General features: G+C 37.1%; 1 long non-coding RNA gene across 3 annotated transcripts in view; it reads left to right on the plus strand.

Moving 5' to 3' along the window:
* Positions 1–22960, plus strand: part of LOC145674475 (uncharacterized) — a 266501-nt gene that overhangs the window by 1794 nt on the left and 241747 nt on the right. The window contains exons 2-3 of one of the 3 annotated variants that reach the window (XR_014128951.1): positions 10203–10286; positions 18668–18743. The exons of 1 other annotated variant lie outside the window; for it this stretch is intronic. This is a non-coding gene — a long non-coding RNA (uncharacterized LOC145674475). The remainder of the gene's footprint in view (positions 1–10202; positions 10287–18667; positions 18744–22960) is intronic. One more of the 3 variants, XR_014128950.1, reaches the window with a different exon arrangement.

A 22960-nucleotide genomic window follows, 5' to 3' on the forward strand; every position in this document is an offset into this window, starting at 1 on the left:
GTGAATAAGCAAGGCAAGGTTCTAGAACACAGGTCCCCCTTCCGATTTAGTTGTAATAATGACAGAAATCATGCCCTGAGGGGCTCTAAACCACCTTCCCTCGCTTAGGCTCACTCGGCAATGCTATGTGAATTAAATATTAAACTTTGATACAGAAAGGAACCAGCTTAGCTACTAACCTATATGGAGGGGACCTGTGTTCTAGAAGCTTCCCAATAAGCACTTACATTTTTCCTTTCGAGTGCCGACAAATTTTAATGAAGTTCATTTTCTTTCCTTTAATATTTGTATAATGACACTTCGAGATATGAGGAATGAAAACGTTGAGTAAGAATGGGGAGGGGGCAGAAATAACTGAAAGATAATACCTAATTTACCAAGAAGAAAATGCGCGGGGGGAGGTATGAAATTCGGTGGCTGCACATTTTGACTCTGCAAGAATCACAACTAATAACGGTCGAAAGTATGATAGGAGAAACGAAAGAAAGTAACAACTAAGAAAAACAGAAGAATACAATGGACGAAAGAAAGATAAAAGAATGCAGTTATTACATGGAATGAAATTTGACAAATACAGTGTTATTTCTGAACAAAGAGCATAAGAAAATGGAAAGTCAATGAAATTCTTAGAAATAGTAGAAAGGATTATCGTTGAAGGTGGAATGCGAAAAACTGAATACGCCAGTGGTCCCCCTAAATACGCTACTGTTGATCACCATGGAACAAAATCGGTAATAGATAGCGAAAATCAGTTTTATGGAATAGTTTTAGCGTCTCAAGAACAGAATCCATCTGCACCATTATCTCCCTACTAAAAGTGGAAGTGCTAGAACTCGAATATCACATCGACTTTCTCTGTAGATCTGCATGGAGCAAAACTGTGAGATAGTTTTTATCATTTTACTTTGCAAGTGCAACTTAGGAGAGGGACGAAGGGGGATATATATATATATATATATATATATATATATATATATATATATATAAATGATCGAAAATTACCAATATTAGTGTCGAATCGATAGGTTCTGGGGAGGCTGAGATTAACAGTGACACTTCCGATGCTGTTTAGATTCAAAGTCAGGACCCCAACTTGGGGACAGGGAGGAGAGAGATAAAAATGATCGAAAATTACCAATATTAGTGACGAATCCATAGTTTTCGGGCTCTGTGAGATGAACAGTGACACTTTCGATCCCGTGCCTCGCAACATGGAGGACGGGGAGAGAGGACACATATAAAATAATGGAAAATGACTGCTATTAGTGCCGAATCCATATTTTTCGGGGTCGTTGGGATGAACAGTGACACTTCCGATGCAGTTCAAATCCAAATTCAGCTTCGTAACCTGGAGGAGGGGAAGATATATAAAAATGATCGAAAATGACCGATATTAGTGACGAATCCAAAGTTTTCGGGCTCGCTGAGATGAACCGTGCCACTTCCGATCCCGTGCCCCGCAGCTTGGCGGAGGGGAAGAGGGATACATATATATGATCGAAAATGACCTGTGTTAGTGTTGAATTTATAGTTTTCGGGGGTCGCTGAGACGAACAGTGATACTTCCGATGCCGTTTAAATCCATGCTACTAAAATCAAAAACAGCATATTTCATGGGTACCAAACACATGAGATAAGATGTGCATTTAAAATTATTTTAACCCAGCGAAGCGCGTAATAGTTGCTAATGAGGAATTAGAAATATAATTTTCGTGTGTGAAATGCAGCATCTCTCGCGCAATATTTAAATCCTAATTACACCAGTGATTGTAGATTACTGGAAATATCAGTTCCCAATAGTGGTCATACTACATTTAAGGGAAATCAGGTTTCTTCAAATTGCAATATACAACAGTTTGAAAAAAGAGAGCGAAGAAATTATGAAAACTACTGATTGTGCGGTGAGCACTAAGATCAAGAACTACATTATTTATTTTGGAAATAGGACATTAAAGAACAAGTGCAAAAAGGTTTAAACGTGTGAAATATTTTCAGAATATTTGGAAGATATTTTAAATCTGATTTTATTACTATATTGAATGCTAAGAATGGAAAACACAATAAATAAGCAACCTCGATCGTTGGCATCAGCAGCACATAAACTTTAGGGGGACATGCCACCGGGGTGTATAGTATGCTCTCAGGGAAGCCAGGAGTCCGGGGGTTTTCCCCGGTAAATTAGAAAAATAGTCTTCGTACATTGCATTTTAAAGCATTTTTTACTTAAAGCATACAAAAAACTTTAAAAAAATTGTTTTACTTTTACCTCGGTAGTCCTTTTTTTTTTTTTTTTTTGGTGGGGGAGAATGCGGTACTAAAGAAAACACACGCACACACACTTTACAGTTCGTTTGTTTATTCAAACAATAACATTCAACCTATTCTACCTAAGCACTTAGCGTACGCGCCTTTGGCGTGGGAGACTCGGATTCGATTCCCGGTGGGAACTCATGTAGTTTGGATTCCACATTAATCACTAAGTCCATGTCTCATATAGCCTCGCTGCTGAAAGGTATGCAGCAATCAAATCAAAATTAACCTTGTTTTAGAATTTTAGTTAATAGAAACTACACCAAATGTGTCAAAAATAAAATAATGATAAAAGGTAGTGTGAAGTGTATACTCAGAAACAATAAAGTGTTGAAAACAAGTTTTGGGCCTATAACACTAAAACTAATGTAAAAGAGACTCAACCAGGCGCGGATCCAAGGGGGGCTCTAGGGGCTATAGTCCCTCCCTTCACGCTCAGATATATGTGCTTCAATCCTGCTTTATACTGGATAAAGTGGCAAACTATGCTTTAGCCCCTCCCTTGATCATATCCTGGATCTGCCACTGGGCTCAACAATGGTTGTTTAAAATTAGTTGAAAGTTATTTATTTTTGTATTACAGTATTTTAGCTAAACTAAATTAGTTTTGTTGCTCGCTATCTAAACAGAAGCAGTTTGTTACTTTACAGTTTTCTCCACCTTCACCTTCATAGGACCAAAAACTGCCTGCCTTATTTCAAAATTGGAAACAAATTTTTGTGCTTCTTTTTCCATACCCACTTTCTGTAACATTGTTTTGTGAACGTAGCAAACTGCTACATAGTTTAGCCTCTTTTGGGTCATAGTTGACCTCATACACTTGAAATATTTGGGGGGGCTGCGAAAACAGTTTTACAAATATTGGGGGGACACGTTTCCAGTTTGATTGACGCCCGCGACCTCGATTACTATAATTTGTGTTGCATGATCACCTCACATGAGTATATGTATGACTGAAAATGCTGCCACTAGAGGGCGGCGCAAATTTACTTCAGTGCGTAGTTAATAACTCAAGAACATTCCTGCCGTAAACACAAAATAATATTTTATAAATTTATCAGAAACAAATACATAACTATTTTTACTTCAGTGTTCAGTGATATCCCCTTAATGGGAAAGAAAATTAATGTCATATTTTCAAATAGTCCGCAAAAAAGACTAGAACATTCTTCCGATTTGTTACAAATAGCAGTCATACCTCATTGCCTTTTGGTACTTCACATTCCGGACATCGTTTACTTTTTGCAAAGCGTGCTCTTAATTGAGAACGCTCAATGAACTAAATCAACCTCTTCAAGAAGCCGTGTCACGTGCAGAGGCGGATCTTGCACGGAGCTATGGGGCCTATGCCCTCCAATTGTTTGAATGACAAACTTAATTGAAGCTATTATGTATATATTTTTGAAAGTTTATAGTGAAATCATGATATAAATATCATAGTTCGGATTCTGGTTAGCCCCCATTTTTTTTTTTGAACGTTCAATTGATTTCTGAAAACAGCTTTTCGCTTTCTTTTATTTATTTTATAGTGATCAACGCTTAAACCGGAAATGGTTTATTTATACGCTTCACGCTTAAGTAGAGAGCGTATAAAGATGAGGGTACATATTATTAGAGCGCTAGATCTACATTAAAAAAAAAAAAAAAAAAAAAACTTCTCGCCATCTACTACAGTTTTCGCTCCAGAATGATCAAAGTTAAAATCATAAAGGATTGATTTTTGGCATTTGCACTTCCAGGGGATATTTTGCCTCTATCAACGAATTTGACTCATAATTTTGAACTCTCTATGTCCTGTCCAAAATTGATGATCTCTCGAGTAGCTCTTCAGATTCCATGTCTCCCGGACGAACATGGCGACAGAAAGAGCAAATATAGAATGTAGTTTTTGGTAGAACCGAACTTCCTTTTAAAATGTTGGAGGATAATTTTCGTTTAAAGAATCTGATGTTTCGCTGGCATTTTTGACACTTCTGCTCGTACTTTTCTATTTTGCGCTCCGCGTCGTTTTCTGCTATGTCAGAGACACGATGATCAAACCGTGCAAGCTCACAAGGGAAGGTCACGAAGTGACTCCGCTGAGATCCGAATGAGACAATTGTGTTTGCATTTGATATGTTATAACTAGACGAATCCCACTGGGCAGGATATCATGAGTTACAATATATTTTGTAATGTAAAAGCTATTAGCTGCAGAACAGTTTGAACCAAGTCATTTGTTCGGACTAGTGTTGTAAATAGAAAAAAGCTGTTCGTATTTTTTTCAGAAGTGTACGTTTAAAAAAAAAAACATTGCCTCTTGTTTTTTTAAATAAATTTCGTTTTTTTTTCAAATAGTCATTTATAATGCATCTTACGTCTATTTAAGTATGAAATATTTTTATGTACGCGCGATCACCGTAAAATGCAACAAATTAAACGCTAGATACTGATACGCTACAAATATTTTACAATTTATATGAATAGCATACCTACTAACAATTCGGGTTTCAGCAGTTTTCATCAATATCAACTAAGAAATAAAAGTAGAAATGAAATTTTATTTTTTCGTGAAAGCAGGCCTACGAAATACGAAAATAATGTCACGAACAGTATAAAATTCGAATAACTTGTCTAAAGGTAAGAACTAATACTAATTTGCCTACTAGTATTTTTCTAAATATCATATATAAATAATTTGTCGACTGTATATATATATATATATATATATATATATATATATATATATATATATATATATATATATATATATATATATATATATAATATGCAGAGCCGGATCTACCATATGTGCAACACGGGCGTTTGCATGGAGCGGCAAGTTTGGAGGGTCCGGCAAAATCTGTCATAAGTATATTATTTACATTAAATATTTCTTGTTGGAAATAGACTTCATGATGACGGTAGTTACATTTACTAAGCTGACGTTCTATTTGAATACTACATTCATAAATTATGTTTAGGTCGCATTAGTTTAAGGTCACATGTACAATGCTGAAGCAAATGGTCAAATAAATCCGAGCATAAATTGCTTGATTGTTGTCAAATGCAAGAGTTCAATTCTCGAATAGTAGTGAATGTCTGTTCCGTTTAGTTAGTTATCACAGTTTTGATATGACAACTAGTCTTGTTTTTGTCAGAAACAAGTTCCTTATCATTGAAAATGGAAACAAGTTTTTAAAGAAATGTTAACAGATGTAGAAGAAAAATCCAGAAATAAAGATAACAGAGCTAGTTGCACTGGAATTGAAAATTGATACATTGAGATTGAAGCTCGATACTGAATTCTGTAAAAAGGATTACCATCTTTCCTCTGCAGGTGTATTTCCTTTATCTCTCACTGACATTACAGATTAATATTTAAAGAAAAAACAGACACAAGGAGATTGTACTTTCAGTAAGTATGTAAGCCTTTCTGAGTGCAACTGCACTTACCCTCCCCTTCGTTGTTCATGCTGGAGTAGCATACTTAAAATCATGACTTTTAAGATTTGTTCTTTCTGAAGAAAGGGGGAGGCGGCAAATTATGCCATTGTACGGAGCGACAAATTGCCTAGGGCCAGCCCTGATGATAGGTATACACAAGACATGAATATAGGATGACACAATTTGAACTATTGCAGGGTGTTTCAAAATTAATATTTGGGTTTGAAACTTTGTAGTATCTATTAGAATTAACTTACAATTATAAGTATTATATCAAATGAAAGAACAACTCAAATAGTTTTGTACGCACGCCTGCACATGCATAGTTTCTTCTGTCTGCCGTTAGAAACAGCTAGTAGTAGCAAAGATGGAGACTAGAGAGCAGAAAGCTTTTTGTGTTTTAATAAAGACTGAATCTGTAATTACAGTGAAACCGTCTGTGTGAAGAATATTAAGAAGCTTGCATCTACGTCCTTATCGTTTGCAGTTGCTACAGGTCTAAAGCCTACAGACTACGGTTTACGTGCCAATTTCACAAGTGAAATATATTCCAGATTTTAGGGGGAAATTTAGGAAAAATTCCACCTTTTGTTTATATTATTTCCCTCCTGTTGGCTACATTCGAACAAACGTACAAGTGTCTAAAAACCTCGTCCTTAGCGTACACAGCCCACCACAAAAAATTTCACTAGAATAATTAGGGTAAGTGCAGTTGAGGTTTACCATGTTCTGTAAATAGTAAGAAAATGGTGAATTTCTGAGGTAGAATGAGATTCTTTTTAAATTCCATACTTTGTTAGATATCGCCATGATAATTGTAGAATATATTCTTGGGGTACCAAGGTTTATTTTCAGACAGTTTTCGTCTGTCTGATGGCAGTTTTTCTAGCAAAAACAATTAATTCCCTATTTTAGTTGAAAAATTCGGAAAAATTTAATTTCCCCCTCTATTTCCATCTTGCTGGCCACATTGAAACAAATGTACTACTATCTGAAACCTTCCTCTTTGGCCTATAGAACGAACTATAAAAAGTTTCAATAGGATAATTAGAGAAGCTGTAGCCCCGGCATATCTGTTGATTTTTGCTTGTGAGGTGTAAAAAGTGTCAAAACTTCATTTGTATGATGACAGAGATTGTTTTCTTTCCCTCTTTGAATGGAAGCCGGCGACCTCAGGATTTCACTGTACCTTGTTAACACACCAAAGAATTTTTTAGGTGACTTGAACCCCTATGGCAGCAATGGTGCTAGATACAAAAAATTTTGAAATTATATTAAGGATTTTTTGTAAATTTTCACCCCTACATTTCCCTCAATTTCCCACCCGTTGGCAACACTGCAATGCAACTTACACCAAAAAATAGCCACATCCAGTTTATAAAAAGAAGGCCTTAACCGTATCAATCGAACAAATCGTTTTTGAGCAATAAGTCACTAAATGAAAATGTAGGAAAACGACAAAAATGACCTGGGTCCGAAAGGAATAATCACACAATTTTTCTCGTATAGGTAAAAAGAAACAAACGATTTGTAAGTCACGAGGGCTTCGACTCAAGTTCTGTTGATTATTTCAATAATCTGCAACATAAATCAATAAATAGTAGTTGCCACAAAAAAAAAAAACAGACATTTGAAAAAAACATGAAAAAGAACGGTGTCTTTTATTAAAAAAAAACTTCAGAATAGAAGTTTTTTTCTTACAACACTACTAATATGAAATGTCAATTTGAGAAAAGTGATCATTTCCTTCACATTTAGCTCTTCGAATTTAACCTAGGATCCAGTACAGCTGAAACTGCGAGAACAATTTGTGCAATGTACGGGAATGAAGCAATTCCTGAAAGAACAGCACAAAAAAGCTTCTTTTGACGAGGGATAGCGACAAAGTTTCGGTTCCGGCGGAACCGGTTCCGCGAGCAACTGGTTCTCGGAGATCCGGTTTTCAGAACCGGTTCCAGACCTGGATCCGAAAACCCGGTTCCAGAACCGAATCTTGGGAACCGGTTCCACACCTGGATCCGAAAACCGGTTCCAGACCTGAATGCAAAAAATCTGTTCCGGAACCGGATCTCCTAGAACCGGATCCGTTCAAACCCGACCATCCCTACTCTTGACCAATGGCTAACAGATTTCTTCCAGACAGAACCAAAACAGCTCTACAGGCGAGACATTGAACTGCTACCTGAACGCTGCAGAAGGTCATAGATAGTGGAGGTGAATACATCACTAAGTGGTTGAGAGCCAATGTGAATGACAGTAAAATGTATTAAATGTATTGTTACACTCGTAGAATATGTTAATGTTGTGTATGTTGTATTTGTATTTGAATTAACAGAACAGCAGAATAAAAATAAGCGCTCTCTACACAGCACATCATTCACTTATTAGCTTGAATCTCCTTGTCATTCCTCATAACATCTGTACATGTCCCTTTACAGACACAAGTGAAAGACGTCATGATAAAAATCCGTAAAGGAGTACCATAAAGGGGATAATTTTTCCATTTTTTTTTCAATATCCCGCATCGTTTGCAAGATTTGAGCCTATTTCTGGTTGGAGTTTTTAATTCATGCATGATCAGTGTTTTCTTTCTTCTTGCATGCAGTATGTAATAAGCAAATACATTACATATACAATTAATTATAATGGCAGTTATATATGGTGTTCATTGGGGAAAACACTCCAAACAATAAAGAAAATTGAAATGAAATTTTTGAGTTTAACGTCCCACAATTATGCCGGTTAGGCTAAAGAAGACTGTAATGATGAGGAATGAAGAAAGTGGGAGGAAATGGGGGAACCCCGAGGAAACCCACGCACACGGTGTTTGTCCATCATAAACTTCACTTGGCGGGAGCAGGATTTGAACCCGGGACCCCATGCACCAGAGGTGAACGCTCTACCACTGAGCCACCGCGGCCCCCAAAACAATAAATATTCATCTTAGACTTGAGAAATGGCTATCCTTCGTTTTCCATTATAGTTTGGACATGAAACAAACTTCGGAGAGATACTAACCCCGTATACAAATGTATAGTGTTGAATGTATAACTCGTAGGATACGATCCTTTTTAAAATTTCAACACTTCAAGTGTAACTCTAAAAATGCAATAAAGAAATAACGACCATTTTAAAAAATATTCAATTAAAACTGGACCTTCTACATAAAATTTGCAATCGATCAGTGAAAATGGCATCTTTTTAGAGCTTGTGATTTGTTAAATATCATTGTCAAACGAGTTGGGCACAAACATATAAACGCCTACAAACATTTAAAGTTTTCTTGATCAAAAAAGTACAAGCCTGCCATTTTCAAATATAGATAACCTGAATATAGCTGAAACAGTGATTAATTTTGTCCTTTAGGAGTGCATATACCGGTCTCTGCTTACTCTAGTGATTTGTCGAATGTTTGAATCTCTTCCTTCGACTATCGATTATAAGAACATGACACCAGGGGACGCACGAACACGCGAATCCAGCGGGTCCGGACCACCGAAATTTCGTAATTCAACATAAATTTGTATACTTTAACAAAACTATACTTATATAGCAGAGAAATCATTGATGTAGTGTAAAGATTTTGATCTTACAAATCATCTGTAGTCTCTTTTCTTACAAAAACAATCAAGTCGCATACTTTTTTTTTCTATGAGTACTTAACCAGTTTTGAATGCTCCAAGAGCATTGACAGAACGAACTTAAAAAGAATGGCGAGATGGAACGGGAAGGATAATTGTGGTTGTTCCTACACGAAAAAGTGAATCTTTTTATCCGCACCTTCTTCTGTTTCTCGCAAAAAAAAGTCCCAAAATATCTCCCTAGGACTTACGATTCCTGAGATATGACTCCTTAAATCTCTGGAAATCGGCCATTTTTTGGCCAGTATGTCGGAAACTGTAAGAGTGACGCGAAAAATTCCATCACTTTCTCAAATAGTTGTTGATGCTCTACCGAATGGAGGACTCAAAATTGAAGAAAAATTGCAAATAACAGACAGACGGACGGACAGACAGACAGACAGACAGATAGACAGACATAGAGAATTGAGTAAAGAACGTTAGAAGTTCGTTGAAAATTACTTATCTTTTTTAGTTTAGAGTATCACCGGCTTAATAATAAATCGACGTAGTCTCTCGTAGTATTCTCCCTCCCAAATTTGGACTCATTCCAACAAAAATATCTGGGTTCGCCCCTGCATGATACACATTATTTTACTCTATTCTCACACCTTTAGTCAGTGCCACTACTTTTATAGAAGAAGTAATGAAATTTTAAAAAATACATTAAATAAATAATGAAATTTAGAAAGAAAATAGTAGTCCCGATCTAAATACCAGGGGTGTCATAAAGTTTTAATTATCACCAAGAAGTAGTTATGATGATGAAATGTTGTCAGTTTTACGTTTGGTTCTTATGTGCATGATGTGAAAGAAATTAGCTTCTAATGATTGTTATTTTTACAGGGTGTAGGTGTACCAAAAGTGACCAAAGTGCAAGCTGGGTAACATTGAGGCTCTCAGTGTGATATAAAGTTCCTGAATTTGAAGGTAATAATGCCCGAAAAATTAATGACGTGATGAAGGCTGTGTATGACAATGTCTGTCCATCTTATATGACACCATTCTAAAGTAGAAAAAGGAAATTCCAAGCTGGTCATATGTCCTTTACAGACGACACAAGACCTGGAATACCATCCCTGACTGACGATGGGTCCACTGTGAAGAAAGTGGAGTGTTTAATCTTCAAAGACAGACGTGTAACCATCCGAACGATTATGAGTGAGATTGGTTTCATTTACGGTAATGCAGTGGTGCCCACCCCCCTTATGTCCATGATGCACCCCCCCCAATTGTCTATCCGTAGGTGTTCTTCCATAAAAAAATCTTCTTTTCCATTAATTTTTACACCCCCTCAAACATATTAATATAGATTTTTAACCCCCCAAATATTTCAATGACGCACTTTGCGTCATAGCCCCCCTCTGTGGACACCCCTGCGGTAATGTATGGAAAATTATCCAAGACGAACTTCACATGTCTAAGGTATCTGCGCCCTGAGTTCCTCGTTTGCTGACACATTTTAGAAGCACTAGCTCATTCATCTCAAGTTGCTGTCGACGAACCAAGGGCTTGTGGCTTTCAGATATTGCAGCATCCGTCTTATTCTCCTGACCTCCAAACCCATTGATTATTTGTTGTTTCCCCAAATGAAGAATCAGTTGCGTTGTAGCCATTTTGACAATACAGATGACGTCATTCACGAGGTGGAAAAGTGGTTTATAGCACAATGTCCAGACTTCTACAATGACGGTATTCGTAAAGTGAAGAAACGCTGGGAACAATGTGTAAATCTGGATGGTGACTACATAAAGAGGGGTTAACAACTACAAATCACAATAATCCCTGTATCCTGATCTTTTACTATGATAATTAAAACTTTACGATACCTCCTCGTATCTTGGTTCCTACCAACGTTAACAGTGAAGTATTGCAATGAATGGGTTAATTATCTACCTCTGACTTCACTTTTTTCCCCACGATTTCCGGAGGGTCAGTGGTAAAGCACGTGTTTGGTGGTGTGCGTGGTGTCCTCGATTTGATCCCAACTCTAGCTTTTCTTTTTTGGCATTATCAATTTTTCATGTTTAATTGCGTAACGTCAATATTAACTTTTGAAATTATTAATCATCTTCAAAACAAAAGCTTTGGAGATTATGCCTTGTGACCAGGTGTTTAAAAGTTTCTAAAATGAGCAAATAATTGTCATTTGGAGTTGTGCGAACGATGTCAATAATGTGTAAAATGTCCTAACTATATGTAAATGTCATTTCTGTCCCCATATGTACGCATTGGACAAATGTACATTTTGATACACTTCACAAACCGTTTGGACATAAGATTGTCAAAAATATTATCAAAAGTAGTTTCTAAACTATATCCAAAGTATGTTCAAACACTGATTTATTTTATGCAATTTGGGGTACAAGTATGTACCCATTCAAAAATTCAATTTCAAATTCCTAGATTTCGACCAGACGTTGAAGAATATGTGGGTGCTCCAAGTCGATACTTGAAAACATTGGATACGTCTTTTATAAGAGGACACAATGAAAAAAGACAGCAGAACTTTACTAACGACACACGATACTGTATAAGATAAAATCATTTAGAAATATTTGTTATATATATATATCTTCACAATATGTTAGATGTCGTTCTGCATGAGAATATAATCCTAACACCTACCACTAATTGTATATTCATCACGATTGTAGTGCTCAACTGTAGCGACACCTAGCGACTACTTCGTAAGTCAAAAGGTGGAGTGCAACCAGCACAAGAGGCCTCATTCCAGTAAGTCTTCGCACGATTTGTGGGGGGCAAAAGAACACAAAACATGAATAAATGAATTAAAAGTTATTATCGCAAACTCAGACACAAATTTTGCGAGGAGTTGGCACAAATTATAACAGAATGAGTTCCATAGTGTTGTATTTGAATAGGTCGTAAAAAGCACGCAATGGACGTTACTGGTGACCAGTGGCGTATTTAGCGGACTATCGGGGTCACGTACCTCCAAAATAAATTTGTTAGTTTTTCGCGTTCAAGTAAAACAATAATCTTTCTTACCATTTCTAAGAATTACATTGACTTTCCATTTTCTTATGCTCTTTGTTCAGAAATAATACTTTATTTGTCAAACTTCACTCCATGTAAGAACTGCGTTCTTTTTTCTTTCTTTCGTTTCTCCTATTATACTTTCGACCGTTGTTAGTTGTGATTCAAATCGGCCGTCGTCAGTAACACCAAAACTAACGTAAGAGGAACTGATAAGTGAAACTGGTATTCCACACCAACTTTCACGGCTATCAACATAATGGGACTTTAGCTATTATAGCAAAATAATATTTATATCGTTTTTATTCATAAAGGAAAGTAAATATTTGAGTTAAAGAAGATAAAGAGGGGGGAATAAGTTGCCTGGGAAAATAGGCAGGCCAAGAGGATGTTTCATTTTTCTTCTATGAATAAAATAAAAGGTTGGATTCACTGCTAAATTTTTGTGTATATCATATCACATAAGATTCACCAGTCTGCAATTTTTGCCATTAAAACTGCAATCAGTATATTTCAACTTTAAGTTGTCTCAACACTTTCCTTCAGATAAAAACGTACTCCGACAAGACTGAATATTTATAAAATGAAATCAGTTAAGTTGAAATGAGATTGTAAATATTCAACGTATGTTTGTAGGAGCGTCATATCAGATTTGCGTGAGGGGTAATCCTCCACCGACATACGAGTTTCACGTTTTTTTGTTCTTGTTTTTGTATATTAATAGACAATCAATTTAAATATAGATAATTCTCAAATTCAGGTGGACAATTGCCCTCCCTGCTTCATCGTGTTGTACCTAGCCCCCGGAAAAATCCTAAATACGCCACTGCTGGTCACTCACGAAGTGGGGAAGAGACTCATTTGTAATTACACCGTGAACGGTAGAAATGTAGTTTTTGTTGTTTTATGATTATTTTCTTATATTAATCTTGATGTGTTTGAGATTATTGGAATTATAATCAAAACTGACATTAATTGAGGACAAGGTACCAGAGAATTATTTTACATTAGTCCTGTTGCACAAGAGCACCAAGCGCCAGTGGCCCCGATTTATGTGTAACTTTTGTTTTGGACCTATTCACGTTTGTCGGATATCATCTAAAATAACTCAATGACGTAGGACAGTTGTGGTTCAGTAGCAGAGTGCTAACCTCTAGTGTGTGTGTGATCCCTGATTCGATCTCTCCTCGTGCCAAGTACCTCGTTTGTCGTAACCAAACAGAGCGTGTTTGAATTTCCTGCCGATTTTGCTGCTCTCTTCACTCCAACATTTCATTCATTAGCATCACCTTCTCCCTTAACCTCGGTGCATAATCGTAGGACGGTAAGCGAGAAATGTAATCTCATTTCAAGATTTAAATGAAGATTTTAATACACATACGAATGAGGAAGTAAATTTCAAGGGATATGTCTCGACTCCTCAGGTTTGGCGTCCATCCGAAGAGCAGAAGTTGAACAAGAAAAGTTTAAATAATGAGAGAACTCATAACCAGGAATACTTTGCTAGACTTTTTGTTAAATATGCACTCGAACATTTTCACAAATTTAATTAAAACCCAGCCTTATACCCGCATTACATCACTGAGTTAAAGTGAATGTACGCTGAGCTATTACAGTATTAGATGGATACACCTGCATTAGCGTTTTCAACGGCTCGAGTGGCTCGGTTCACGGCTCAGTCACCACCGAGAGGTAAGCCGAGCCAACAGCTCACCAAACCGGCCGGTTCGAGCCGATGGCTTGCTTGAACCGAGCCGAGCCAATTACTCATTGTAATCCAGCCGAATCGAGCTGTTGGTTCAGGGTTCGAGGCGAGCCGTTCACATCACTGCGCTGTATGCACAAATATATATTTCATTACATCTCTGGTCATGGTCTTTACTGAATGTTTCAAGAATAAATGTACATTCATAAGTTTCAGAGAGCTCCGTTGTGGCTATACGGTTAGCGTGCGTGTCTGCGGTGCGGACAAGCCGGGTTCGATTCCCGGTGGGAGTTCCTATAGTTCAGATTCCATGTTAAACTTCAATCCACGACTCATATAGCCTCACCAATGAAATGCACATTAAACTCTAATGCATCCATCCATCCATCCATGCTGTTTCCCGTGTGGACTTTGTAGTGGACAAACACCGTGCTCGTGAGTTTTCTCTGGGTTTTCCCGTTTCCTCCCACTTTCTTTATTCGAGCAATTCATTCATTTCTCATCATTACCGTCTCCTTTAGCCTAACCGGCATAACCATGGGACGTAAAACTTAAAGATTTCCATTTCTGTTTCAGGTATTGCTCATCGCCTTTGGTTAACATTTATTAATCTGGGGAGAACAGTTTTAGAAAATAAACCAGGTGACAATGCTCGAAGACCATTGTCACAACAAAAATAAACGATTTTTTTTCGAAGTTTATATGAAATTGTATACTAAATTTATTAATAACTAATATAATAACTAATGATGCAATAATTATTGAATCAATAACTAATGGCTCAATAATTATTAAATCAATATTGGTATTGTTCAGCACAAATATCATTTCCGTATGACTTACGGTTCCCGAGATATATCCTTAAAATCTCCTGAAATTGAACTTTTTGGATCAAAAGATTCAGGCAAAACTCCCTTGTAGGAGTTATGTCTGGAGAGCTACATATAGTGTAGCCAAACCCAAACTATCACTTTACTCAGTATGATATGCTTATTCCGTAGAAAATACATAAACTTGACTTAGGAGCCGTTCAAAAGTTTTGTGGCCCCTAGTCCATAAACTAATTATTGGCCAACATCGCAAACTTTTGATTTTTTTTGGGGGGGATCATTCCTAAAACTCTTGCCTAAGATCGCAATCTTTCGATTCATTGTTCTGACCATTCCTAAAATTCTTGTTTGTGCGTACCATACCCTTCCTTATCCTGGGACACACTTTTTATTTCTTTGTAGATTTTCATTCTCCTTCAGTCTAGTTGGCATAAACGTGGAACGTAAAACTTAGATTTTATTTCACTTTCATTTTTCATATTTTATTTCCGAGGGCGTACAATGCCAATGAAGGCAATTGTTACACCAAACATCACTCATTCTGTAGAGTTTTGTGCACCGTGTCACGAATTTTGTGCACATCAGATAACTGAGATATGATCTCTTGAAAATAGTGCGTATCCCACTTGTCCAAGTGCGGACAATGCCAACCACGACAACTGTTGTTTCAAATGTGCATATTTGTGCACCATCTCCGTTTCTTGTGTAGCTCAGATAACAGGGATATTTTCTTTTGAAAACTACTACACGTCCCGAATTCTCTATAAAAATGACCAAAGTGATTGTTATGCCAAGTATATTTTTCTTGTAATTTTGTGTAGCTATTCCCAATTTGTGGTTCTGTTATAAGATGGATATTGTAAACTTAAAATAATAGGCTTATAGGCTGGTGATCCAAGGGTGTACAATGCGAACCACAACGATTGTTACGTCTAACTTCAATATATTTTTTTTAAGTGAAATATAACACAGTGAAAATAGTGCGTGTAGAATTACACAGAATGAACATAAAGGTTATTACTTTAGTTATTACCTTAAACATTTTAAGGAAACTACTAGCTGACCCTGTGCTCTCTTCACAGCGCATCATTCACATACGAGCATGAATCTTTCTGTCATTCCTCTTACTACCTGTACAAGTCCGTTTACAGACACCAGTTAAGGATGTCTTGATAAAAATCGGCAAGGGGTACCATAAAGGGGAGATTTTTAATTTTGTTTTCAATATCTCGCACCACTTTTAAGATTTGAACCTACTTCCTGTTGGGATTTCTAATTCATGTATGATCAATGTTTTCTTTATTCTTGCACGCAGTATGTAATAAGCAAATACATTACTTACACAATTATATCAAAGATATATGGTGTTAATTGGGCAAAATACTCCAAACGATAAAGATTCATTTTAGAGTGGAGAAATGGTTATACCTCGTTTTTCATTGCCATTAGGGATGCGCACGAGACAAGATCTGTGGATGTCTCGTCTCAAAAATGTGCTGTAAAAGTAATGTCTCGACTCGAAAAATGTATATTTTACTATTGGAAGAGCCGTGTCTCGACTCGAATTTTGTCAGGATAATCCTATCTCGACTCGTCTCGTGCGCATCCCTAATTGTCATTTGGCTCTGAAACAAACGCATGAGAGACATGCAACCCCTGTATACAACTATGTGGTGTTGGAATGTATAACTCATAGGGTATGATAGTTTTTCAAAAATTTCCACACTTCCAGTGTGCCCCTAAAATATGTAATAAAGAGATAACGACCATTTTTAAAATATTCAATTAAAACTGGACCATCTACATAAAATTTGCAATCGATCAGTGAAAAGGGCATCTTTCTACAGTTTTTGGTTTCCGAGATATCATTGTCAAACGTGTTGGCCACAAACATATAAACGTCTACAAACATTTAAAGCTTTCTTGATCAAAAACCTATAGAATTGGAAGTCTTAAAAACCTTAGTTGGTGGTAATCGGAACTGTCCGAACAATCATATCCTCTTACTAGTGACATTGTAACTTATGTTCAACGACGTTGCCATAGCTTTGGTCCCAATTACACTGTGATTAATGGCTTACACATGTAGGTTCTTTCTTTGTATTTAGAGAAGGGAGAAATAAACAAACACTGACCAACTTGCCTGCATATATAGATAATTCCTTCTCAATGGAAAAAGAAATATTCTGTTGAAAGCAGGTTGAAAGTGTCAAATAACAAAGCAACATCAAGCACTCGGAGTTTCCAGACTACTTTTTTCTTCGCCACAACATTTAAGACATTCCATTCCTTATTCATGTGACGGAGAAGATCAGCTTTTGCTCACCCAATATTTTCGCCGAGAGCTGCCGTCCAGTTCGAATTTTGTTCCTCTCCGAAGGAAGACTTTTCCACTCAGTGTCAAATAACAAAACAACACAAACCATTCGGAGTTTCTACGCTACTTTTTTAGAGAAATACGCACTCCTCTGGTCGAGAATTGTCAGCTAGCTAGAATTTCTTGGCAACACCGGATTTCGGAGAAAGTATCTGTTTCACTACCATGTAGTAGAAGAAAAAGGTTAATAGGTCAATTTTCCATACCTCCCCCCAAGGTTTTTAAGATGTTTCTAAAAGCTTACACGCCTGGCATTTTCAAATATAGATAGCCTGAATATAGCTGAAACAGTGATTAATTTTGCCCTTTGGGAGTGCATATACCGGTCTTTGCTTCTGATATGCTCTAGTGATTTGTCGAATATTTGAATCTCTTCATTCGACTACCGATTATAAGAACATGACACCAGGGGGCGCACGAACACGCGAATCCAGCGGGTCCGGACCACCGAAATTTCGTAATTCAACATAAATTTGTATACTTTAACAAAACTATACTTATATAGCAGAGAAATCATTGATGTAGTGTAAAGATTTTGATCTTACAATTCATCTGTAGTCTCTTTTTTCTTACAAAAACAATCAAGTCACATACTTTTTTTCTACGAGTATGGGTGGCAGTTGAGAATGCTCCAAGAGCATTGCCAGAACGAACTTAAAAAGAATGACGAGATGGAACGGGAAGGATAATTGTGGTTGTTCCTACACGTAAAAGTAAATCTTTTTATCAGCACCTTCTTCTGTTTCTTGCAAAAAGTCCCAAAATATCTCCCTAGGACTTACGATTCCCGAAATATGGCTCCTTAAATCTCTGGAAATCGGCCATTTTTTGGCCAGTATGTCGGAAACTGTAAGAGTGACGCGAAAAATTCCATAACTTTCTCAGATAGTTGTTGATGCTCTACTGAATGGAGGACTCAAAATTGAAGAAAAATCGCAAATAACAGACAGACGGACGGACAGACAGACAGATAGATAGACAGACATAGAGAATTGAGTAAAGAACGTTAGAAGTTCGTTGAAAATTACTTATCTTTTCTAGTTTAGATTATCACCGGCTTAATAATAAATCGACGTAGTCTCTCGTAGTATTCTCCCTCCCAAATTTGGACTCCTTCCAACAAAAATATCTGGGTGCACCCCTGCATGATACACATTATTTTACTCTATTCCCACTCCTTTTATAGAAGTAATCATGAAACTTAAAAAAAAAATTAAATAAATAATGAAATTTAAAAAGAAAATAGTAATGTCCAGCTCTAAATACGAGGGATGTCATAAAGTTTTAATTATCACCAAGAAGTAATTAACTTATGATGATGAAATGTTGTCAGTGTTAGTTTGGTTCTTATGTGCATGATGTGAAGGAAATTAGCTCCTAATGATTGTTATTTTTACAGGGTGTACCAAAAGTGATCAAAGTGCAAGATGGATAACATTGAGGCTCTGTGTGATGTAAAGTTCCTGAATTTGAAGGTAATAATGCCACAAAAATTAGTGACGAGATGAAGGCTGTGTATGACAATGTCTGTCCATCTTATATCACACCATTCTAAAGTAGAAAAAGGAAATTCCAAGCTGGTCATATGTCCCTTACAGACGACACAAGACCTGGAACACCATCCCTGACTGACGATGGGTCCACTGTGAAGAAAGTGGAGTGTTTAATCTTCAAAGACAGACGTGTAACCATCCGAACGATTATGAGTGAGATTGGTTTCATTTACGGTAATGCAGTGGTGCCCACCCCCCTTATGTCCATGACGCACCCCCCCCCCCCCAATTGTCTATCCGTAGGTGTTCTTCCATAAAAAAAAATCTTCTTTTCCATTAATTTTTACACCCCCTCAAACATATTAATATAGATTTTTAACCCCCCAAATATTTCAATGACGCACTTTGCGTCATAGCCCCTCTCTGTGGACACCCTACGGTAATGTGTGGAAAATTATCCAAGACGAACTTCACATGTCTAAGGTATCTGCGCCCTGAGTTCCTCGTTTGCTGACACATTTTAGAGGCACTAGCTCATTCATCTCAAGTTGCTGTCGACGAACCAAGGGCTTGTGGCTTTCAGATATTGCAGCATCCGTCTTATTCTCCTGACCTCCAAACCCATTGAATATTTGTTGTTCCCCCAAATGAAGAATCAGTTGCGTTGTAGCCATTTTGACAATACAGATGACGTCATTCACGAGGTGGAAGAGTGGTTTATAGCACAGTGTCCAGACTTCTACAACGACGGTATTCGTAAAGCGAAGAAACGCTGGGAACAATGTGTAAATGTGGATGGTGACTACATAGAGAGGGGTTAACAACTACAAATCACAATAATCCCTGTATCCTGATCTTTTACTATGATAATTAAAACTTTACGATACCTCCTCGTATCTTGGTTCCTACCAACGTTAACAGTGAAGTATTGCAATGAATGGGTTAATTATCTACCTCTGACTTCACTTTTTTCCCCGCGATTTCCGGAGGGTCAGTGGTAAAGCACGTGTTTGGTGGTGTGCGTGGTGTCCTCGATTTGATCCCAACTCTAGCTTTTCTTTTTTGGCATTATCAATTTTTCATGTTTAATTGTGTAACGTCAATATTAACTTTTGAAATTATTAGTCATCTTCAAAACAAAAGCTTTGGAGATTATGCCTTGTGACCAGGTGTTTAAAAGTTTCTAAAATGAGCAAATAATTGTCATTTGGAGTTGTGCGAACGATGTCAATAATGTGTAAAATGTCCTAACTATATGTTAATGTCATTTCTGTCCCCATATGTACGCATCGGACAAATGTACATTTTGATACACCTCACAAACCGTTTGGACATAAGATTGTCAAAAATATTATCAAAAGTAGTTTCTAAACTATATCCAAAGTATGTTCAAACACTGATTTATTTTATGCAATTTGGGGTACAAGTATGTACCCATTCAAAAATTCAATTTCAAATTCCTAGATTTCGACCAGACGTTGAAGATGCTCCAAGTCGATACTTGAAAACATTGGATACGTCTTTTATAAGAGGACACAATGAAAAAAGACAGCAGAACTTTACTAACGACACACGATACTGTATAAGATAAAATCATTTAGAAATATTTGTTATATATATATATCTTCACAATATGTTAGATGTCGTTCTGCATGAGAATATAATCCTAACACCTACCACTAATTGTATATTCATCACGATTGTAGTGCTCAACTGTAGCGACACCTAGCGACTACTTCGTAAGTCAAAAGGTGGAGTGCAACCAGCACAAGAGGCCTCATTCCAGTAAGTCTTCGCACGATTTGTGGGGGGCAAAAGAACACAAAACATGAATAAATGAATTAAAAGTTATTATCGCAAACTCAGACACAAATTTTGCGAGGAGTTGGCACAAATCATAACAGAATGAGTTCCAAAGTGTTGTATTTGAATAGGTCGTAAAAAGCACGCAATGGACGTTACTGGTGACCAGTGGCGTATTTAGCGGACTATCGGGCTCACGTACCCCCAAAATAAATTTGTTAGTTTTTCGCGTTCAAGTAAAACAATAATCCTTCTTACCATTTCTAAGAATTACATTGACTTTCCATTTTCTTATGCTCTTTGTTCAGAAAAAATATTTTTTTTTCAAATTTCATTCCATGTAAGAACTGCGTTCTTTTTTCTTTCTTTCGTCCATTCTACTCTTCTATTTCTTTTTCTTAGTTGTTACTTTCTTTCGTTTCTCCTATTATACTTTCGACCGTTGTTAGTTGTGATTCAAATCGGCCGTCGTCAGTAACACCAAAACTAACGTAAGAGGAACTGATAAGTGAAACTGGTATTCCACACCAACTTTCACGGCTATCAACATAATGGGACTTTAGCTATTATAGCAAAATAATATTTATATCGTTTTTATTCATAAAGGAAAGTAAATATTTGAATTAAAGAAAATAAAGAGGGGGGAATAAGTTGCCTGGGAAAATAGGCAGGCCAAGAGGATGTTTCATTTTTCTTCTATGAATAAAATAAAAGGTTGGATTCACCGCTAAATTTTTGTGTATATCATATCACATAAGATTCACCAGTCTGCAATTTTTGCCATTAAAACTGCAATCAGTATATTTCAACTTCAAGTTGTCTCAACACTTTCCCTCAGATAAAAACGTACTCCGACAAGACTGAATATTTCCAAAATGAAATCAGTTAAGTTGGAATGAGATTGTAAATATTCAACGTATGTTTGTAGGAGCGTCATATCAGATTTGCCTGGGGGGTAATCCTCCACCAACATATGAGTTTCACGTTTTTTTGTTTTTGTTTTTGTTTTTGTATATTAATAGACAGTCAATTTAAATATAGATAATTCTCAAATTCAGGTGGAGAATTGCCCTCCCTGCTTCATCGTGTTGTACCTAGCCCCCGGAAAAATCCTAAATACGCCACTGCTGGTCACTCACGAGGTGGGGAAGAGACTCATTTGTAATTACACCGCGAACGGTAGAAATGTAGTTTTTGTTGTTTTATGATTATTTTCTTATATTAATCTTAATGTGTTTGACATTATTGCCTTGGAATTATAATCAAAACTGACATTAATTCAGGACAAGGTACCAGAGAATCATTTTACATTAGTCGTGTTACACAAGAGCACCAAGCGCCAGTGGCCCCGATTTATGTGTTACTTTTGTTTTGGACCTATTCACGTTTGTCGGATATCATCTAAAATAACTCAATGACGTAGGACAGTTGTGGTTCAGTAGCAGAGTGCTAACCTCTAGTGTGTGTGATTTCTGATTCGATCTCTCCTCGTGCCAAGTACCTCGTTTGTCGTAACCAAACAGAGCGTGTTTGAACTTCCTCGGGGTTCTGCCGATTTTGCTGCTCTCTTCACTCCAACATTTCATTCATTAGCATCACCGTCTCCCTTAACCTCGGTGCATAATCGTAGGACGGTAAGCGAGAAATGTAATCTCATTTCAAGATTTAAATGAAGATTTTAATACACATACGACTGAGGAAGTAAATTTCAAGGGATATGTCTCGACTCCTCAGGTTTGGCGTCCATCCGAAGAGCAGAAGTTGAACACAAGAAAAGTTTAAATAATGAAAGAACTCATAACCAGGAATACTTTGCTAGACTTTTTGCTAAATATGCACTCGAACATTTTCACAAATTTAACTAAAACCCAGCCTTATACTCGCATTACATCACTGAGTTAAAGTGAATGTACGCTGAGCTATTACAGTATTAGATGGATACACCTGCATTAGCGTTGTCAACGGCTCGAGCGGCTCGGTTCACGGCTCAGTCACCACCGAGAAGTAAGCCGAGCCAACAGCTCACCAAACCGAGCCGGTTCGAGCCGATGTCTTGCTTGAACCGAGCCGAGCCAATTACTCATTGTAATCCAGCCGAATCGAGCTGTTGGTTCAGGGTTCGAAACGAGCCGTTGACATCACTACGCTGTATACACAAATATATATTTCATTACATCCCTGCTCATGGTCTTTATTGAATGTTTCAAGAATAAATGTACATTCATAAGTTTCAGAGAGCTCCCTTGTGGCTATACGGTTAGCATGCGTGTCTGCGGTGCGGACAAGCTGGGTTCGATTCCCAGTGGGAGCTCCTATAGTTCAGATTCCATGTTAAACTTCAATCCACGTCTCATATAGCCTCACCAATGAAATGCACATTAAACTCTAATGCATCC

This window comes from Thermobia domestica, chromosome 17, assembly GCF_964235325.1.
Source record: "Thermobia domestica chromosome 17, izTheDome1.hap1.1, whole genome shotgun sequence".
NCBI classification, from domain to species: Eukaryota; Metazoa; Arthropoda; class Insecta; order Zygentoma; family Lepismatidae; genus Thermobia; species Thermobia domestica.